The following is a 20,770-nucleotide window of genomic DNA, read 5'->3' on the forward strand; positions in this document are numbered from 1 at the left end:
GCCACAATGGTTTCTTCTCATTCCTCTGCCTTGTTCTCTAGACCTGGTGACCTTTCTTTAACAAATTCTAGAGATGAAGCAGTGGACAACACGCACAACTTGGATTCATAAGACATTGAATTTGATTTCTGGCACCTAAAGATGCCAGAAATGATGCTAGAGTGATGTTCTGGTTCTCTTTGTGCTCTCTCTCTCTCTCTCTCTCTCTCTCTCTCCCTCTCTCTCTCATTAATACATTTTAACAATTTAAATAAACAAAGTACACAACACATTCACTTCAAAACAGAAACGTACCCACACCCTCCCCACCACCCACCCCCAGCCCCCAATAGTCACCATCCTAAATATCACTAAGATATAATGAACTCAGTCACATTCCTTTCAAAGGGTGTCACATTAAGAAGAAAGGGATGGGATGGGTGGGGTGTGGGGAACAGAGAAGAGAGACACTGCTTAATTCAGAGAAATTTTCAGTGATTCTTTTTAGCATCTATGGATTTTGAAAACTGTATTTATTGTGGGTAAGCTTTGAAGGGCTGCAAATTCAACATGAGAGATTTGACACTTTTTTTTTTTATAACAGACTCAAATAACAGAGCATCTTTTTCTGTTCACCCCACCCACACATACACACAGATACTCCCCACCCTGGCTGTGCCACTAGAGATGTCTCCTCGCTTTGATTAGGAATGATCAATTGCAGCTGTGGCAGTGGGGCAGGCAGCCCCAGGCTCTGAGCATTCAGCCTGCTCCCCAACATCACAATTTACATTTCAATGACTGCCACCGTTTTAAAGATAATTACAACCTTTTTAGATTAATAATTTTCTGTGGCTTTTCTAATATTTTAAGTATGTAAATACCAATTTAGCTTGTTTGAGGGGAAAAAAACACCTCCTCCGCCCCCCCACCGAAACACCCCTCAAACACCCCCAGCCTCTACCTCCCATAAACCCTCTTCTTGCTATCTTGGAAAATGCAGAATAAAGACTTCAACCCCAATCTGTTTGGGTGGGATGTTGAGTCAACAGATATGATTGTCTGGACCTTCAGGGTTGGGTGGTGACACACTAGGTAGTGCACACACATTATCATGTGTGAGAGTCCAAGGACCTGGTTTCAAATCCTAAGTCCTAACTAGTCGAAGGAAGATTCACAAGTAATGGAGCAATGTTGCAGGTATCTCTTTCTCTCTAGATATAGAGTTGTGTGTGTGTGTGTGTGTGTACATGCACGCACATGTGTATATTTATATATTGTTATATATATAGTATCTATTTTATGATATAATGTTATGTTTCATACACACACATACACACACACACACACACACACACACATCAAGAGGTGAAAGAAAAAAGAGAGAAGAAGAAGAAACACTTGCTGCACTGCTCCACCAGCTGTAAAATTTCCCCTCTACAGGTAAGGACTGAAGGTTTGAACTCAGGTCCTTGGATCCTCACACATGATAATAAACACAAAATAATCATCAAATATGGTAGCAAGTCTGCACTTTCATCTGACTCAGATCTTATTGTTAGTGGGTCAAGGAGTCAAACAATGTTAGAGAATCAAATCATGTTACTGGGAAAAACAATAATAACAGATTCTTGTCTCTCCTTTGGAGTTTACTTGCAAAGGTAGGGGCATACCTTTTTTTTTTTTTTAAGCACACTATTGGTTAAGTGTGAAAGCAAGATTTATTTTATTAAAAGGATAGTGACATACATTCCATAATAGTGATAAATAATGAGAGATAAGAAGCACAGCTGTGAGTCCTTAGATAATTCTTACATTTGACAACATCTTAAAGCCATGGGGAGGGAGAAGACCTTGCCTTCCAAATGGAACATCTGCAATTCCCACACTTGCTTTAAAGACCTTACAGTGCTTACCCCACCAGTCAATCTATATTTGCATGGCAATTTGGTGTTTGTACAGGTGAATGTGGGCAATCACCGCCCAACTCACAAGTCACGGTGATCTTGAGTCAGAGATTTGTGGGAAATATAGTTAAAACATGTAGTCCAGTACCTAGCTCATTTCTTAAAAAGACCTTGCCATTTCTGACTAGTGCTAATATTATCCTTTGAGAATAAACTGGGGGCCTGGGATGTGGCTCAGTGGTAGAGCATAAGACATGCATGGGTAAGACCCTGGGTTCAATTACTGGTGCTACATTTGCTGGAGCAATACTACACTCTGCGTCCAAATAAATAAATAAAACTTTGAAAATAAGTCAAATATAGTAGGCTGAGGAGCAATTTTTTAATTTAATTTATTTTGTTTTATATTTATTTATTCCCTTTTGTTGCCCTTGTTGTTTTATTGTAGCTGATGTCGCTGTTGGATAGGACAGAGAGAAATAGAGAGAGGAGGGGAAGACAGAATGGGGGTGAGAAAGCTAGATGCCTGCAGACCTGCTTCACCGCCTGTGAAGCGACTCCCCTACAGGAGGGAAGCCGGGGGCTTGAACTGGGATCCTTTGGCCAGTAATTGTGCTTTGCGCCATGTGCGCTTAACCCGCTACGCCACCGCCCGACTCAGGAGGAACAATTTTTTAGTGGTAAAAGACAGTAAAACTACTTTCTGCCTGGGTGATGCTCTGAAATTGACTTTAAAAAAAAGTACATTTGTTTTGCTTCTCATTCCATCTCACTCAGAAAGGCAACCTGCTAAAGCTGGCAGATGGGATTCACATCTCTCTCCTACTCCAAATATGGTGGAAGATTTTGAAAGAAAAACAAATAATAAGATGAAGCTGTCTTGATGAAGTCAATAGTCTTGAAAAGAGAAAAAGTGAAATTGCCCACAAAAGGTCTTGAGACTATAAAGAGGCTTATATTTCACTGTTATTGCAAACTTCCTTTCTGCTTATTATCATCCCTATGTTTTATCCCTTCCCCCGCCCCCCCACCCCCAGCTGACGCAGCTGAGAAACACATCACACAGCACACACAGACGTCAGCTTGCTTAAACTGCCTGACCACACTCTGGTTTTTCTACCCCACCAGTACAGAGTAAGCTGCAGGCATGGGGGCATGAGATATCTGTGTGTGTGCTTGTGTGTTCATTAGGTGGCTTCAAGTATTCTCTTTAGGGCTGACCGCCTTGGATCACTCGGCATCATTCAAACAATTTACATTGGGCAAATAAAATCAGAGGTACATGCTTCCCATAGCCACTGATAAATAAGAGGAACCGTGTATATTACGAAGAAAATTGATAATAGTGTGAGTCAGACACTGTAAGCGGGTCATTCGGTTGCTCTCCTTGATAAAGTGCAGAGCTACCATAATTGCTCTGAGATCCCTTTACAGACAAGACCTTTATTTCCTAGGCACCAAAGCCGTGGGATTGAGCATTGCTTGAAAGTGACTTGGGGAATAAAAGTGCTCATGAAATATGCATGACTAACACATAAGCTGCCAGGGGGAACTTAGTGTATTATGTATGACCCTTCTGTAATTGTAAGGAAATGATATTCATTTAAGTGGATGTTTATCACAGTTAAAGGTGCACCTAATGAAATAGAGGTCATCAGCCTAAAATCAGAAGGTTATAGCCCTTTTATTGCACCATTTCTCTCCCTGTTTGAAAAGACCTGGCCTTTAGTCACAGCTGTTTTGCTAACACCTGTGCTCTCTGTTTATGCAGCCTTAAAGAGTTCCTGTCACCCATGTTTAAATGCCAAAAGGACTATTACATTAAATGCTTTTCTAATATTATACCCACACATCTGGGGAACATCAAACTGCAAATGCTGCAATATATAGCAATTTGGGCTAGAGTTTTCTGTTACTGGCATTTGGTTAGCTGAAGAGTATTTTATCCCCCTGCTTCTCTCTTTCTTCTCTTCTCTCTTCTCTTCTCTTCTCTTCTTGTGCGCTCTCTCTCTCTCTCTCTCTCTCTCTCTGTAAAATGCCTGTCTGTGCATTCAGACAAAAATTTGGGCTTTGATTCTAACATCAGTAACACTGGCTTCCAAGTCCTGCAACAGACTCATCTCTGAGGCCAGACTGCAAGAAGGCATTGCAGAGTGAATGATAATAGGACTTGAAGGTCCCAGATGAGAATTCTTGCCCCAGTTCTCATAATTCTTGTGACCTTCGGCAAGTGACTTAACTGCTTGGTGCTTCTGAACAAAGTTCCATCTCTAAACTAAGCCTCAGAGTGCCAGGTGGTGGCTTAGCCCCATTGAGCACATAAGTTACTATGTGCAAGGATCAGGGTTCAAGGTGCCAGTCCGCACCTACAGAAAGGAAGCTCCCTGAGTGGTAAAGCAGTGCTACAGATGTCTCTTTCTCTCTCCCTGTATCACCCCTCAATTTCCCTCTATCCTATCAAATAAAAATAAAGATGGAAAAATGGACATCAGGAGTGGTGAAGTTGTTGTATAGGCATCACCAAGCCTCAGCAATAACCCTGGTGGCCATAATATACATATATATCTTCATAAATAGTGAGCTATCAAAGTGGTGATGAGGCAAATGTGTAAATATCTGAGAGGCCATTTAAGACAACCTCCAAAACTAATGGTAAGTGGTATGAGTTTATTAAATAAATTAAAACATCAGCAATTTACAAGGTCGGCTTATATTGCTGTTCCTCCCCCCCCCCCCGCTGCCATTTTCTTTTGCACTGAACTTCCTCACATACACATTCATCTTTGGTTTTGCATGGCTGTATCTCCCCTCAATGGACAATCACAGCTTCTAACAAAACCTGCTCTGCAAAATAACAGGCCTTGGTGAGGAGATTTAATGAGCCAGTCAGCAGTTGGTGGTAACTCAAACCCACATTCTAAACAATAAGCACCTTTGGACCTTCTCAGTCTCATTGACATTTACCTGGTAAGTTTGCAGAGCATGAGGAAGCAGGTGGGTGGGAGGGAGGGGATACTCTAGAAAAACAGGCAATGGTGATAAATCCAAGAGTCATCAGCAACTGAATGCAAATGAGTAGTGACTTTCCAAATGATCTTGATGTCATTTCATTTTGCTGCAGGTTGTGAAGGAGAGACAGAGAAACCAGAAGTGTCACCATCTGTGTGTGTGTCTGTGTGTGGGGGTGCATATCAATTTTAGAGAATTGTGCAGATTGAAGAATGCTCTCATTAATTCCATCTGATCTCACCAACATTGTTTGTCTTCAAATTTCTTAAAAGGATTGAGGTAAGCTGCAAACATATGGCTTCCTGATCTAGAAATGTAATTTTTTTTACAAGAACAAAGTTGTTTAACATGAGAACAAATATAAGCTGTGAAATTTTTTAGGAGGTTTTGATGTTTTAAAATGTTAATTGTTTATTTGATTCAATTTTTAATAAGAACTCTTTCTTTGAAAAGCTGTTGTCCAGAGATCAAATGGTGGAATACCTGACACCAGACCCCATCTGCAGGGGGAAAGCTCCAGGAGCAGCAGAGCAGTATTAAAGGCATCTCTACCTCTCTATTTCTCTATAAGAAGGAAGGAAGAAAGGAAGAAAAGGAGGGAGATTAAGAAGGAGGGAGGGAGGAAAGAAAAAGGAAAGGCAAAGAGGGGGATGGTCACCAGGAACTGTAGAGTTGTTATGCAGGTAGAAAGTCCCAGAGATAAACTTGAGGCAAAAGGAAAACAGAAAAAAACTGTTTTTAAAGGAGGGCAAAGGAAAGTGAGAGGGAGAGACTCATATCACATGAGCAAAAATAAAATTAAAAAAAAAAAATTGTCCCATTCAAGATTTTATCAGACCCAGGCCAGACTTTTCTATAGGCTGAAAATCACAGGAAAGAGGAAAAATCTGGGGGCCAGGCAGGGGCACATCTGGTTAAGTGCACACATTACACTGTGCAAGGACCCAGATTTAAGCCCTTGTTCCCCATCTGCAGGGGAGAAGCTTCATGAGTGGTGAAGTAGGACTGCAAGTGTCTCTCTCTCTCTCTTCTTCTTCTTCTTCTTCTCTATCACTCCCCCCCTCCCAATTTCTCTCTGTCTCCATCCAATAGTATAAATTTAAAAAAAAAAAAAAAAAGGGAAAACCTACAAAATGTGTAGTCATACAGAAGGAGTAGGTGGCAGACCCTTTGAGAACATTCTGGGAAAGCCATGCATTTACAAATGCAATTTAAGGACATCTATGGGCATTACAGTTGTTAAAAGCAGCAGTGAAAATCAGGGTGGTTGTTTGCAAGCCTGATGAAAACTTCCCTCTGGGGAAGTTCTACATAGGACTGGTAAGTTCACCCTCCCAGCCACATTAGAACAGAATCTTTGGAGGGATAGCTGGGCATAGAAATTAAAGTTAAGGGAGTCGGGCTGTAGCGCAGCGGGTTAAGCGCAGGTGGCACAAAGCACAAGGACCAGCATAAGGATCCCAGTTCGAACCCTGCAGGGGAGTCACTTCACAGGCAGTGAAGCAGGTCTGCAGGTGTCTATCTTTCTCTCCTCCTCTCTGTCTTCCCCTCCTCTCTCCATTTCTCTCTGTCCTATCCAACAACGACAACAACAGTAATAACTACAACAATAAAACAACAAGGGCAACAAAAGGGAATAAATAAATAAAATAAATATTTAAAAAAAATTTTTAAAAAGAAATTAAAGTTAAAATTCTCTAAGGTAAATCACTGTGGGCAATCCCAGGTTAAAACAGTAAGAATGTCCCCAGAGAGTTATGCTGTGAATATTGCCAGACTAATTCTAAAGTTTACATTGAGAGGTAGAAGAGCAGAATGGTCAATACAATATTGATAAGAGTGGAACAAAGTCAGGAGATGGGTTCTACCTGACTTTAACAATTAAGAGAAAACTACAGTAATGGAGATAGTGTAGGACTGGTAAAAGACTGCATAGATCAATGAAACAAAGGAGAGAATCCAGAAACAGGCCCATGGCAAGACAGCAAAGGTGCTGAAGATAAACTAGGAGAAAACCTAGATGACCTTGGACATGGTGGTAACTTCCTGGCTACAGCAACAAAAGCACCACCAATGACAGAAACAGCTGATAAACTGGACTTGACTGTGATTGAAAACTTCTGCCCCACAAAACAGAACAAGTCGTGGATGAGAGGAAACATTACCCAGGAAGTAGCAAGTTATGAGAAAGGTGTGAAGATTTTACTGTGAATTTTCTTAAAAACAAAGTGGACCAGACCTCCCCTTACTCCCAAAGTTGTCTCCCTGCTGGTGGAATCTGGGTGGGATGAAAAGTTAGAGATGATTTTGGTGGGCTTCTAGTTTTTGGAAATGATACTGCCTTGCTGTCATCACTCACCAGTCTGGTTTTCTTTTCTTTTTCTTTTTTCTTTTTCAAAGTAGAGTCCCCAGAGTCTCTGATTCTTCTCAAAACAAAGCACTATTCCCAGGTAAAGGGGATAGTGTGGTGTTCAACCCATAGCTTGGCATAGCTGCTGCTTCTTTCTCTTCCTGTCTGAGAACTTTATTTTTTATTTTTATTATTTTTTCTTTTATTTTAAACTTTTTAAAAATATTCATTTATTTATTAGAAACATAGCAGGAGAGAGAAAGAATCAGACATCACTCTGGTACATGTGCTGCCTGGGATGGAACTCAGGACCTCATGCTTGAGAGTCCAATCCTTTATCCACTGTGCCACCTCACAGACCACTATTTATATTTTTTATTACTTTTATTTATTTGATAAAGACAGCCAGAAACTGAGGGAAGGGAATGACAGAGAAAGAGAGAGACCTGCCACACTGCTTCACCCCTCTCAAAGCTTTCCCCCGAAGGTGGGGAGGAGGGGCTCGAACCCGTGTTCTTGCAAGTTGCAACACGTACACTCAGCCAGATGTGCCACCACCCAGCCCCTGTTTGAGAATTTTATATTCATCATCACTGTACTCCAGGAAAACCAGTCAGAGGAAGACCCCACTCAAACTCTAATACTTTCTTTTTAGCACATTCCTTAGCAGAAGCCCGGCTCCTGTTTCTATGAAAAGCCTCAGCCATCTTTATCATTTGCATTTGTCATCCTTCCACTTCTGCTGAGTGCAATATGTGTGCTATGCCACCCTGGAGGTTGCATCTCATTTGCCCATTGTCTGAGACAGTGGGGCACAGAGTTCATATCTAAGTTGAGATTCAAACAGCAAAAAGCTAGCAAACCCTGAGAGGCAAAGCGGTTTACAATTATTAATAGGGCTCTCAATGCCAGGCTCTCCCAGTTTAGTCACCAAATGGGACACGCAGAGACCTCTGCTCTTATACAGCTGCTGCACTCAGCCCCTGGGTCAGGGTGCCTGAGAAAGTCGGGTGCATGCTAAATGCAGCTGGCCACAGGCTCTTGTGCAAAGCCCCACATGACGCTACACCCCTCTCTGTGACAATGTGACAACACTAATAGTCCCTGGGCCCTTTCAACAACCAAGTGGAAACTACCCTGAGTATATTTCAAACATCAAGTTTCAGATTAAGGGAACTAGAGGAAATGCCAAGATTTTTACATGGGGGAATGTGCATTTTCTTTCAGAAATACATACGGAATTTGAAACTCATCCAGCATTTATATCTCTGCTTGAAAGTAAGTGGTCAATTCGGTAGTCTTTAAATACGTCGGTGGGTCTTGCTGAGTTATATATGTGTGGTTGGAATTAGAGATGTTGTTTTTTAATGTCTGAGTGCATGCTGACTTGCTGGGTTATCTTGGAAAAGTCAGTAAGCCCCCTGATTAAAAAAATTGGCGAGAGAGGGGATGGGAGTGGGGAGAGACCGTGTGCATGGTTTAAGTGACCCCACAGAACTGAAGTACTGATGATAAAAAAAAGTTTCCATATTTGTATCCACAACATTCCAGAAGCTTCTGACTGAAGCCCCAGAGGTCCCAGGTTTGATTCCCAGAACCCCATATTCCAGAGCTGAGCATATCATCTTTCTTCCTCTGCCCATCTCCCTCTCACAAAAATAAACCAGAGTGTCCCAGAATAAGATGGCAAAAGCTCATTATTGTGGGCTCAGAAATGACCTAGAATTATTTCTGCAAAATTAGGGGGGCCCTGGATGGTGACACGCACCTGATTAATCATACATATTACCAAGCACAAGGACCCAGGTTCAAGCCCCTGCTCCCCACCTGCAGGGGGATCTGCTTTACCAGTGGTGAAGTAGGTCTACTAGTGTCTGTCTTTCTTTCCCTCTCTCTATCTCCCCATCCTCTCTTAATTTCTCTCTGCCCTTAGAAAAAGAAAAAGAAAGAAAGAAAGAAAGAAAGAAAGAAAGAAAGAAAGAAAGAAAGAAAGGAAAGATTGCCACCAGAAGCGGTGGCTTTGTAGTGCCAGCACAGTGCCCCAGTGATAACCATGGTGGCAATAAAAAAAGTTAATAAAATCAGGCAACATTGAACCATATTAGCTAAAAACATTTTGAATGCTTTCCACTACTTTCACATCAGTTTGAAACACCACAAGCGTCAGTATGTGTTGGACTCAGAAAGCAGGCGTGTGTTCCAACTACTGAGGAGCTTGAGCCTCCTCTCTGTCGCCGACCTGACAGGGAGAGAGGATTTCCTATGAAGTAAGCAAGCAGGAAAGGGAATATCTTGTGGCACTTGTAGAGCTGCACAGTGGGTGCTAACCACTGCCTTTCTTCTAGGAATGAGATGAGTCTGATCCTCTAAGGAAATCTGGCTAGCTCACCAGTCACCTTTCCTTGCCAGCCTTCCCTCAATAGAGTCTCCAGACTCTTTATGGTTTCAGAAAAGATTATGGAATAAAATTCATGAAAAGGCAACAGTAGACATAGTTTGCAGAACTTCTGTGAAGAATTCAAGCATTGTTCGGGTGCCAGGGACGCACAGCTGTGGGCTAGCCATGGCAGAGACAGCTGCTCGCTCGCGGAGCCATGCCACGGTCCCTTAACAGTGGTGGAGCTGGGTAGGCACGGCCTTTGTTGGAAACACACAAGTACTGTTGCTATGCAGCTTCCCTATGTCTCCCTTCATTGTCATCTGTCTCACAGCTTCTTTAGCCTCTCCCTCCCCCATTGCCATCTGTCCTTAGGATGGAATTGTCACAAGAATGCTATATTCACAAGATGGTACACTGTGGGAAAAACAGAAATTGCTTAAAGCAAAGGGATATTAGCACCTCCTTGCACACATTTGCCTGATTTCCACTGGGCTTGGGATCATTACACCTACTGTGATGATGGAAAGACTCAGAACATAACTTTGAAATGAGGGCCAACAGAGTCGACACCACCCCAACCTCAAGCAGGTATCCTAGTAGTCATGTCTACACATCTAGTGTCTAGATCAACAGAATTGTGAGCACAGCAATATTTTAAATTGACATGCTGCAATTTTCCAGAGGTATTCCATCAATACATATTACTCCTCCCTCCAAACTCTTAATATCATTAAGTAACAACCTCCATGAACAGGGGGTGTCTACATGGCTGCATTATTTGCGGGACTCAGGTCCAGGCTGCCACTTGGGTCAGTCACACCAGAGAAATGCAGGCAGTTTTACAAGAATGTTCTCATAAGCCCTTGGAGCAAGTGTTTCCTCTTTGACAGATTGTTCTTTCTGAGTCTGACTGAGACATGGAATCTGATCTGGGAATGACTCCAAACCTCTTCTCATAACCATGCATTTACTTGCATAAAAAAAAAAATACAGATAAACATAAAGGCAACTGATTGGGGCCAAGCAGTGGTACAGATATTATCATTCTTTTTTAAAAACATTTTTTTAAATATATATATTTATTTATTCCCTTTTGTTGCCCTTGTTGCTTTTATTGTTGTAGTTCTTATTGTTGTTTTGATGTCGTTGTTGAATAGGACAGAGAGAAATGGAGAGAGGAGGGGAAGATAGAGAAGGGGAGAGAAAGACAGACACCCGCAGACCTGCTTCACTGCCTGTGAAGCGACTCCCCTGCAGGTGGGGAGCCGGGAGCTCGAACCGCAATTCTTACACTGGTCCTTGCACTTTGCACCACGTGCGCTTAACCCACTGCGCTACCGTCCGACTCCCCAGATATTATCATTCTTAAGGTTTTAGGTTCAAGTCTCTGGTCCCTACCTACACAAGGGAAGCTTCATGAGTGGTATAGCAGAGTTGCAGGTATCTCTCTTTCTTTCTTTCTTCCTTTCTTTTTCTTTCTTTCTACCCCCCCTTACCTCTCAATTTTTTTATCAAACAAAATAAAGGAAAAAAATGAAAAATTGACTGTCAGGAGTAATGAATTCCTTGTGTAGTTACTAAGCCCTAGAGGTAGCCCCAGCAGCAATTTTAAAAAAACAGATTATATGGAAATAAACATAAAAATGTTCAAATATTTGTAATACAGTAATGGACTTCTTATGTACTAAGGCATTAAATAACAGAATTGGACAAGGGTCAAAATACCTATCACAATCTAGAGATGATGGAACAGAAACATGTTTGCAGAAACACTAATATGACTCACAACATGGGTGTCCTAGGTGCTTTCCAGAGTACTGTGGAGTGGGGCTTTGCCCACATTCATCACTGAAGGGAACATCATCTTTCAGTGAGATGGAAGTTAAGAGGAAGACAGTGACAGTCTCCTCCATTAATACTAACAGGTTCCTGAATTTTCTCCACAGGTCTTCTAAGTCTCCCACCTTGTGACCCTTGTTCTGTTTCCTGGGTTTTTTTTGTTGTTGTTGTTGTTTTGTTTTGTTTTTTCCCCACTAAATCTCCAAACAAGATGAAAAGATATTGAGAACACTACAGAATATAGAAGACACTGAACTTCCAGATTCATGGACCCTGACAGCTCTCTGCCAAAGGCAATCAGTGCTCTGCTGTTTCAGGGTCACTGTGCTTCAGGCATGGTTGGAGAGTTTCTCTTCCCATGTACAGTTTCTGTTACTTCATAGTCTCCTTTCTTCCTTCCCTCATCATTGCAACTTCCAGATGGAATGTTTACCTCTGTGTCCTTCCTTGTTCCACAAACACTTCCACTCCTCTCCTGTCTTGCTTCTCCCTCCCAAATTCTAACATTACTTATGCATTATTCATCACTGACAAATGCACTGGTCCTCATGGTTTATTAAATGGCTACTTCATTCTACTCACTAGCATGATGCTCAAGGACTTGTGAGGACCCACTGCTGCTTACCACCATCTCATCAGCATCCTCATTAGGAGAAATAACCCAAGAGCCTCTAGCAGATCCTATTAACTGCCTTCAGCACATATTCTCAGGGTGATTAAAAAGCTTGTCTTTATCTCTTAAGAACTCCAAAAGGCTGCAAATTATCAGAAACTCTAGCTTCTTGTTAGTACTAGAGCTACACACAGGAAGGCAATTGTGTAGTAGGTGGACAGTAGGATTAAATACCTGCCAGGACTTGTCCACCTTTGGAATTCTAAGCTTCCTGGAGCAAGCATAGCTGAGCAACTGAACATTTCATGCCCTGATCCTATGCATGCAAATTGTTTCTGGCTGGTGTGTTCAATGACCTTAGCATAAAACAAGCAATAGAAATTAGGGAAGCATTGACTGTTCATGTTTGTTGGGTGTCTAAGCTTCATTTTAGTTGATAGTTGGTTTGCCTTCTGTATACCTGCTCTATTCTGTCATGACCAACAGGATAAAGGTTCATTTAAATGATATTTTCCTGGTGTCTGAAAACGCTCCTGTGAGAAATACACTGAGTCTGCTGAATGGGATGCAAAGCTGCTCAAAGGGAAACAAATATCTATCAACATCAGATGGCAAATAGAGGATATCCAGCTGAGAATGTTTAGGGGCAGCTTTCAGACCAGATGAAATGACAAAACTCCCTCTCAGGTGACCAGCGTGCAGAGGACCAGCATTCATGTGACAGTGAAAGGTAAAAGAAAAGAGAACTCAGGAAAAATTTGTTCATTTTCTCTTGCTACTAAAAATAAGGCATACTCACTCCCCCCCACACACACATACACTAAGAAAACAGCAATAACTTTATTGAAATATAACAACATTGTTCAAGTGTAAGGAGCACAACATAATGATGTGATATACATACATCTTGAAAACTGACTGCCACTGATAAGGTTAGTGAACAGATCCATCATCTTACATAGTCATGACTAGAAGGAAATCTTATAAATCCCATGAAAATCTACTAACTATCCAGAATTGAGTACACTTGAGTTAGACATCCACCTACATATACACTAATGTGGATGAATATAAAGATGTACAAAAAAAGTAAAATAACTTGATATTTGTTAATGTGTTGAGATGCATGGCTGTACGCCAAGATATTTAATACTACATCAACCTTTCTAAGGGATTCTTTGTATTTCATTGAATGGAGGTACCATTCATCAATTCATCTGTTACTATTAAAAATACACTTCAAAAGGTGAATAAGGCTACCAGTGTAGTAGTGTTACCTCAACAGACCCTGGGAAAATCTGGGCATGTGTCACATCAGATTATGTCCACGTTAGCCTGAAAGTCACTTAATAAAGAAAATAGAGAGTTACTGCAGACTGAGAGGAAGCAAGAGTGGGTGGGGCTAGGCTAGCTGAACTCCATGACTTATGAGAACTGCATAGGATCACATATTAAAGACCAAACCAACTCAACAGACAGAGTTTACAGGAACATGGCCATTCATGGAGGAATAAGCTCCTACAGATTCTGTAGTTGTGATACCTATACTTGCCTCTTCTGGTGGAGACAGGCCTTCTAGCCAAGTAGCCAGATTGGGGGTTGAGGGTCCAGAGTAGTACCACAAGGGGAAAGGAGCCCATCACACATGGTCAGCAATTCTCCAGCAAGTCTGGCACATGGGGAAAGACAGTATTTTTTCCCAGATGGCATTTTCTATCCCTACTTAGGACCACAGTAGAAAATGACTATGCCAGCACTGCCAAGAACAGTATGAGGTTGGCATGGGGAACTGGAACATTTCCCAAGTTGGAGGATTTCTCTCTCTCTCTCTCTTTATGTAATCAGTATCCCTGGTGTAAAAAAAGGAACTAGGGCTAGATTTATTGAGGGAGAAACTAGGACATGTAACTATACAGAATGTGCTGTATAAAATTAGACCAGATAAGAACAAAAAATCTCTGTAAAGCAAAGCTCTCTAATGTGAGTAGAAACTGACTGGGTATACACATAATCTAATACAAATGAAAGAATGAAAATTTTGAAATGACCATTATCAGCTCAACTTTCAGAAAACAACGAGACTCATAGAGACTCATGGCAATTGGCACTCCCACTAGCAAAGTAGTTTTACTTAGTCCCCTGCTGTAAACTCTTGCTTCCACTATAAATTCCTTAGTGCAATGATATAGAGAAAACCCAGCTTAAGTAAGAGGTTGATGCTGTCATTGACTAAGGTTATATCTTTTGAATCAACAGTACATGAGGGCCAACACATGAATGACTTCCCTATCTCTTAAGAGTATTGTGAAAGTCATTCAAACTTTGGAAGGATTAAACAGGTGCAAAAACATATATTTTCCTACTTTTCTATGATAGACATCAAGATGCATGTTCATGTTATCCAGGTGAGACAATATATTACCAATAACAAACGAAGCAGATCATTTGAAATTATACAGTCATGCACTTCCCGAAAGGTCTGGGAATTCCTTAAACATGGCTATATGAATGAACTATGGACTCTTCGTTGAGTTCAATTATAGGAAATGGAAGATGCTGATTTAAGTGGTCAAGATAGAACAACCCAGGGGCCAGGGATACCATCATTCTCTGAGTATAACCAGACAGAAAGGAAATAATGTCGAGTAAGTGGGCAGGGGGCGATACCTCAGTCCAATGGGCAGATAATGTCAGATTTGTTTTATAACTCAGATTGTCTGGGCATGTCTCTTTAAATACCCACACTGAGTAGGGAGGAATCTGATCTGTTTGTTCTACTCTAAGCAGATCCTGACATCCTGTTGCCAGAAATATCCTACACTCCCCCTGCCTCTATTCCCACCATTGTCTGCAGGTGCCTTTGCCCCAAAAATGAAGTCCTCTGCATGAGGCAAGGCTGGGCTCCCCAGACTCTTTGGCAGTGAAGTCCGCCTGGCCCATTTTGCACATGCAGTTGGGAGATTTCCAAACAGATGCATCCACTTCTTCACTTTCCTGGCAGGGGGGCTGAGAATTTAAGGATTCTTGCAGGGAATTTATGCTGCTCTGAAAACTTAACCCATCATGGAAATGATGTAAAAGAGTTTGGATAGAAGAACATGACCTCTTGCCTCCTTTGGGGATCTATAGCCGAGCCTCCTGTATCTTTGTTGTCTTTCATTAAAGCTTTGGAGACTTTTCTTTGTGAACTGGTGGTTTTCACTGTCCTCAGCTCTCCAGGATCTATTTTATTTTGAACAATGATTTCCGTTTCATCTGAATCTATTGTCATGGCCAAAACATGCTTCTTTATTCAGAATGTACCATCATTGGAGGGGGGTGTGTTTGAAAACCTTATGGGTGCAGTGTAACATAATAGGGGTAGATACATTGGAGGACATGTAATTTTGTTACCTGGAACTACATGTTAACAAGGACAAAATGGAAAGTCCCCACAATGACTTGAGGGAGCCACAGATGATGGATCAATGGCCTACTTGGCACATCCTGAATAGTAATTCTTTCCTCTCAGTCATGCAATCCCCAAGTGATTGGCAGGAACAAAGAAAGGCCCCCAAATTGGGAAGGTTTTATAATTTTATATCTGCCGATATTTGTCTGGGCTAAACACAGCCAAGAGCTTTTTAATGTTCTCCCCAAAGGTTACTTTGAAAACTTACCAAACAGGAATTACCTTGTCTAAAAAAAAAAGTAGAAATAACAATACTCCGCAAACAGTATTTTCTTCCACTGTATAAACTGCAAACAAAACAAATACCCAACAAAAATTAAACAGCAGTTGACAAGAATAATAATAAAAAAGAACCCAGTCTCCTTTATCTGACATTGTGAATGACTTTTTAAAAATAATGTTGCTCTCCCCCCTCTCTCTTTCTGTCTTTGATAAGCCCATGGAGGGAATGGATTTTATTTTTGTATGCCAGCCTAGATGCTGCCAACCTTGTCTGAAATTTACTTACTGGTGTGTGTGTCACTAACCAGACTGTAGTCCATGCCCTTCCTGGCTACCTCATACCTGTGTAACCTGATTAGACCCTGACACACAGGCCTCCCAAGGCAGTTTCCTCACTCCTGGGAGACTTGGGTATAGTTGCAGGCATTTAAACATCTGCACCAGACTCACTGAATCTATTCTTTTGCTCAGTAGGAAGCCCTGAAGAAAAGGTTCTCAAGCAGGGTCTAACAGTATCTTTATGAGTTGGGAGTTTATTTTGTCCTCTTTAGGGGAAGTGCTTTGCTAGGAGATGACAGAGATGCTGAAACTCCCTGCTTCTGCTCTCCTCCTGGCCCAGGTTCCAGGGATTTATGATTTTTCAGACCCAGGGAGCAGAGGCCCCCATAAGGAACTTCTCCCAGGACCTTGTAAAACAAAAGAAGTTCCATCAAGCAGCTTATCTGCATTAGTGGCACTTGATTCTAGATAGGTCTGTGCACCAACATTTCCTCCTGGAAGAATAACAGTGGCTGAGGAGAACACACTTCCAACTGTGAAGCAATTAGAGTGCTGTTGAATGGCTGATTGCTTGCGTGTGGTCCCCTTAGCTCCCTGGTGGAGCCGCTTAGAGTTCTGCAATTGGATAAAATGGATTGGAATGAGTGCTGTCATATAGAACTGCCAGCTGTTCCACTGTTAATAAAGACACTGTTTAGCTATTAATACACCCCATTCTTCCTTGTAGTGCTCATTCAAACACAATATCTTTGTTTGCAGAAGGGGTGTGACTGCACCTGTTCTTGATTCAGGGCTGTGTAGTCTGTGGAGCCCTGCCACCTTTTCTCCCCCCCTACCCCATTACTTCACTGAGTGGCTTCCAGGCAGGGAGGGTCTGCTTGTACAATAAGCAGGGATGGTGTGGGGTGGGGATGAGATACTCACACAGATGGATTCAGAAAAGCAAAAGGGAAGCTCTAGATCCCATTGAGCTGCCTCCTCCTATGGTTTTTATGTAATAAAGGTTGATATATTGGACAAGTTAGTTTTTCTTCTTCCTCTTCTTCTTCTTCTTCTTTTTCTTCTTCTTCTTCTTCTTCTTCTTTTTATTTATTTATTTTCCCTTTTGTTGCCCTTGTTGTCTTTTTTTTTTTAATTGTTGTTGTAGTTATTATTGTTGTTGTTATTGATGTGGTTGTTATTGGACAGGACAGAGAGAAATGGAGAGAGGAGGGGAAGACAGAGGGGGGAGAGAAAGATAGACACCTGCAGACCTGCTTCACCTCCTGTGAAGCGACTCCCCTGCAGGTGAGGAGCCGGGGGCTGGAACCCAGATCCTTACGCCAGTCCTTGCGCTTTGCGCCACCTGCGCTTAACCCACTGCGCTACCGCCCGACTCCCCCTCTTCTTCTTCTTCTTCTTCTTCTTCTTCTTCTTCCTCTTCCTCTTCCTCTTCCTCTTCCTCTTCCTCTTCCTCTCCTTCGTCTCCTTCGTCTCCTTCATCTCCTTCTTCTTTCTTCTTCTCCTCTCCTCCTCCTCCTTCTTCTTCTTCTTCTTCTTCTTCTTCTTCTTCTTCTTCCTCTTCCTCTTCCTCTTCCTCTCCTTCGTCTCCTTCGTCTCCTTCATCTCCTTCTTCTTTCTTCTTCTCCTCTCCTCCTCCTCCTTCTCTTTCTCCTCCTTCTCCTTCCCCTCCCCCTCCCCCTCCCCCTCCTCCTCCTCCTCCTCCTCCTCCTCCTTCTTCTTCTTCTTCTTCAACAAACAAGAGCTCTACTCTGGATTATGATGATACCGGGGATTGAACCTATGGCTCTGGGGCCTAAGGCATGGAAGCTTATTGTGCTACTGCTTGTACTATCTTACCTGCCTAAAAGTTAGAATTTACTTGGAAGCAAAATCCCTGTAACAAAAGCTTCCTTCCTCTTTTGTGGGGTAGTTATTACAGCTTATATACTTAGATGTGAAGGCAGCATGCTCTATGGCCGTATCAGAATGTGACAGGTGAGCCACAAATGAAAAAACTAACTGGAGGTATCGATTCTCAGAGAAACAAAACAGGAAGACATGAATTTTCTCCCTTCTTTTCAGCAAATACTATGCTAAGCCATGTAAAGAACTTTCCTCAGAGAGTTGACAATTCAACAAGACCACCAAGCAACAAGACTCAGACAGGAGAAAATAGCCCATGCTATCATTTTAAAGAGTTTTAAGGGGGTCGGGTGCAGCGAGTTAAGGGCACATGGCGCCAAGCACAAGGACTGGCATAAGGATCCTGGTTCTAGCCCCTGGCTCTCCACCTGCAGGGAGGTCGGGGGTTGCTTCACAAGTGGTGAAGCAGGTCTGCAGATGTCTATCTTTCTCTCCCCTTCTCTGTCTTCCCCTTCTCTCTCCATTTCTCTATGTCCTATTCAATAACAACATTAGTAATAACCACAACAATGATTAAGAAAAAAAACAAGGGCAAAAAAAAAGGAAGTTTTAAAGGGGCTGGGTGGTGGCACACCTGGTTGAGCACACATATTATAGTGCTCAAGGACCCAGGTTCGAGCCCCTGGTCCCCACCTGTAAGGGGAAAGCTTTGCAAGTGGTAAAGTAGGACTGCAGATGTCTCTCTGTCTCTCTCTCTCTCTATCACTCTTTTCCCTCTCTATTTCTGGGTGTCTCTGTCCAATAAATAAATAAAGATAATGCAAAAGAAAAAGTTAAAACAAAAAGAGTTTTAAGAGGTCAAAGCACCATCACATTCAGAAAACACAAAACATGATTGATATTAATCCAACCTATAACCTCTAAGTGCTTCCAAATGTCTAGAAGCAAAGCAAGCGATGCCATTTCCAGTTGTTACAACAACACAACAAAACACAAGAAAACTTAACATAGTTGTGAGATCTACCCTAAAATTGGAGTTAGGGCCCAAGATGGAATCATCAGCTAGCCTCTATCGGGTCCAGCAGATTTCCTTAGTGTTTGTGAAGACACTGTACAACCACCACCACCACCAACAACAACAACAACAACAACAGTCTCCAGAACCTGTGTGAGCAGAGGATCAAAGACAATTAAAAAGAGGAAGTCCAACAGATCCCTCAGTCACCCTCAGGAAGTGAATTGCTTCTTGTTAGTGGGCTACAAAATTAATTCTATCATCAGAGACAGTATCACATGGTAAGGAATCAAGAGGAGAAGCATAAAGAAATTCAAACAAAGTCCCAGAGGTTCCAGGACTAGGAGAAATAAGTGCCACCACATCACATTTCATTTTGGACTATATCCAGAGATGCCAAGCCTGAGATGTCAACCCCAAACCCCCTTAATCTGCCACCACCTTGTGGATGCTACCATGAGGGCATCCTGACTTCCCTGGGCAGATAACCTCACCACCAATGTATCCTGAAACCTCACTTTTCCATAGACCTGCCATATAAGGGAAAGATAGAAACAGGCTGGAAGTATATATCAATCTGCCAATGTCCATGTCCGGTGGAGAAGCAATTACAGGAACTAGACCTTCCACCTCTGCATAAAGAATTCTGGTCCATACTCCCAGAGAGATAAAGAATAGGGGACATTATAATGGAGGAAATGGGACATGGAACTCTGTTGGTGGGAACTGTGTAGAATTGCATCCCTGTTATCTTATAATCTTGTTAATCATTTTTAAACCACTAATAACAAATTTTACAAAAAAATGCAAAAAATTAATTGTATATCCTTCTGGATTCTTCAGAGGCTTGACAAATCATCAAGTAAATATCATACTGACAAGAGCTAAAGCAAAGATAAATGTACCGGTAACATGCATACCTCCTGTATAAATGGGAGAGCTCCAGTAAAGATAAGTCAAAGACTTTCAGAGGCAGGGCTACAAAGTAGCAGCAGCTGCATCTCTCTCCTTTCTTCAATCAACTAGGAATAGAAAAGAAGATCACCTGAGAATGTAACAAGATAAGACTAGTATTACTTTGGGTACCCACCATGGGTGAATACAAACATGTGTGGTTCATGGACAGAAAGATGCCTAAGGAGACATTCCTGGGGCTAAAAACAAAAGCCCATGTCTACTCGAGAGGGACTGCTAACAGCCCAACAGTCTGCCAGTTGAGGCACCACCTCCAGTCTGAATTTCATCAACAAATAGACTGTAGAAGGGAGGAGAGGATCCCCTAAGGATCACCAAATGTAACTGTGAGTCTCTACTGCTACTGTCTCTTGGAGGCTGGAGCAGCAGAAGAAAATCCCTGTGCTGACATTGGGGGCAGAAATATGACCAGGCAACTCAGGAGAAGACATACACTCCTGGTGGTCTGGAAGTGGGGCTGTATAATGGAGCCTTTCCATACTGTTCTCCCCATGAATTCAGAGACAGGACATGTTTAATACACAGCTTCAGAACCCATAGAGTACAAACAGGAGTTTTTTTTAAAGAAACTCACAGGGCCAAGGAAACTCACAGGGCTTAGCTCTGGCTGCTGTCAAAGTGGATGAATTGAGCCTAGGGCTTTGGACTCTTGGGGCATGGGAGTCTCTTTGAATAACCACTGTGCAATCTCTGTTCCACTATGTTTTATCTCTTGGTTAGAAGTGAATAATTAAGCTAAAAAATATCTACTTATAATTAAAAAGCACAAAGGCTCCCATAGCCCACAGGGAGATATAGAACATAAGAAGGATTAATAGCCACCATGCTTCACCTGAAGGATTGAGACAACATTGAAACAACTGTTAATTTCCACAACTGTGAACTCTTTAAGTATTGTACTGAGAT

Source organism: Erinaceus europaeus, chromosome 2, assembly GCF_950295315.1.
Source record: "Erinaceus europaeus chromosome 2, mEriEur2.1, whole genome shotgun sequence".
Taxonomy (NCBI): Eukaryota; Metazoa; Chordata; class Mammalia; order Eulipotyphla; family Erinaceidae; genus Erinaceus; species Erinaceus europaeus.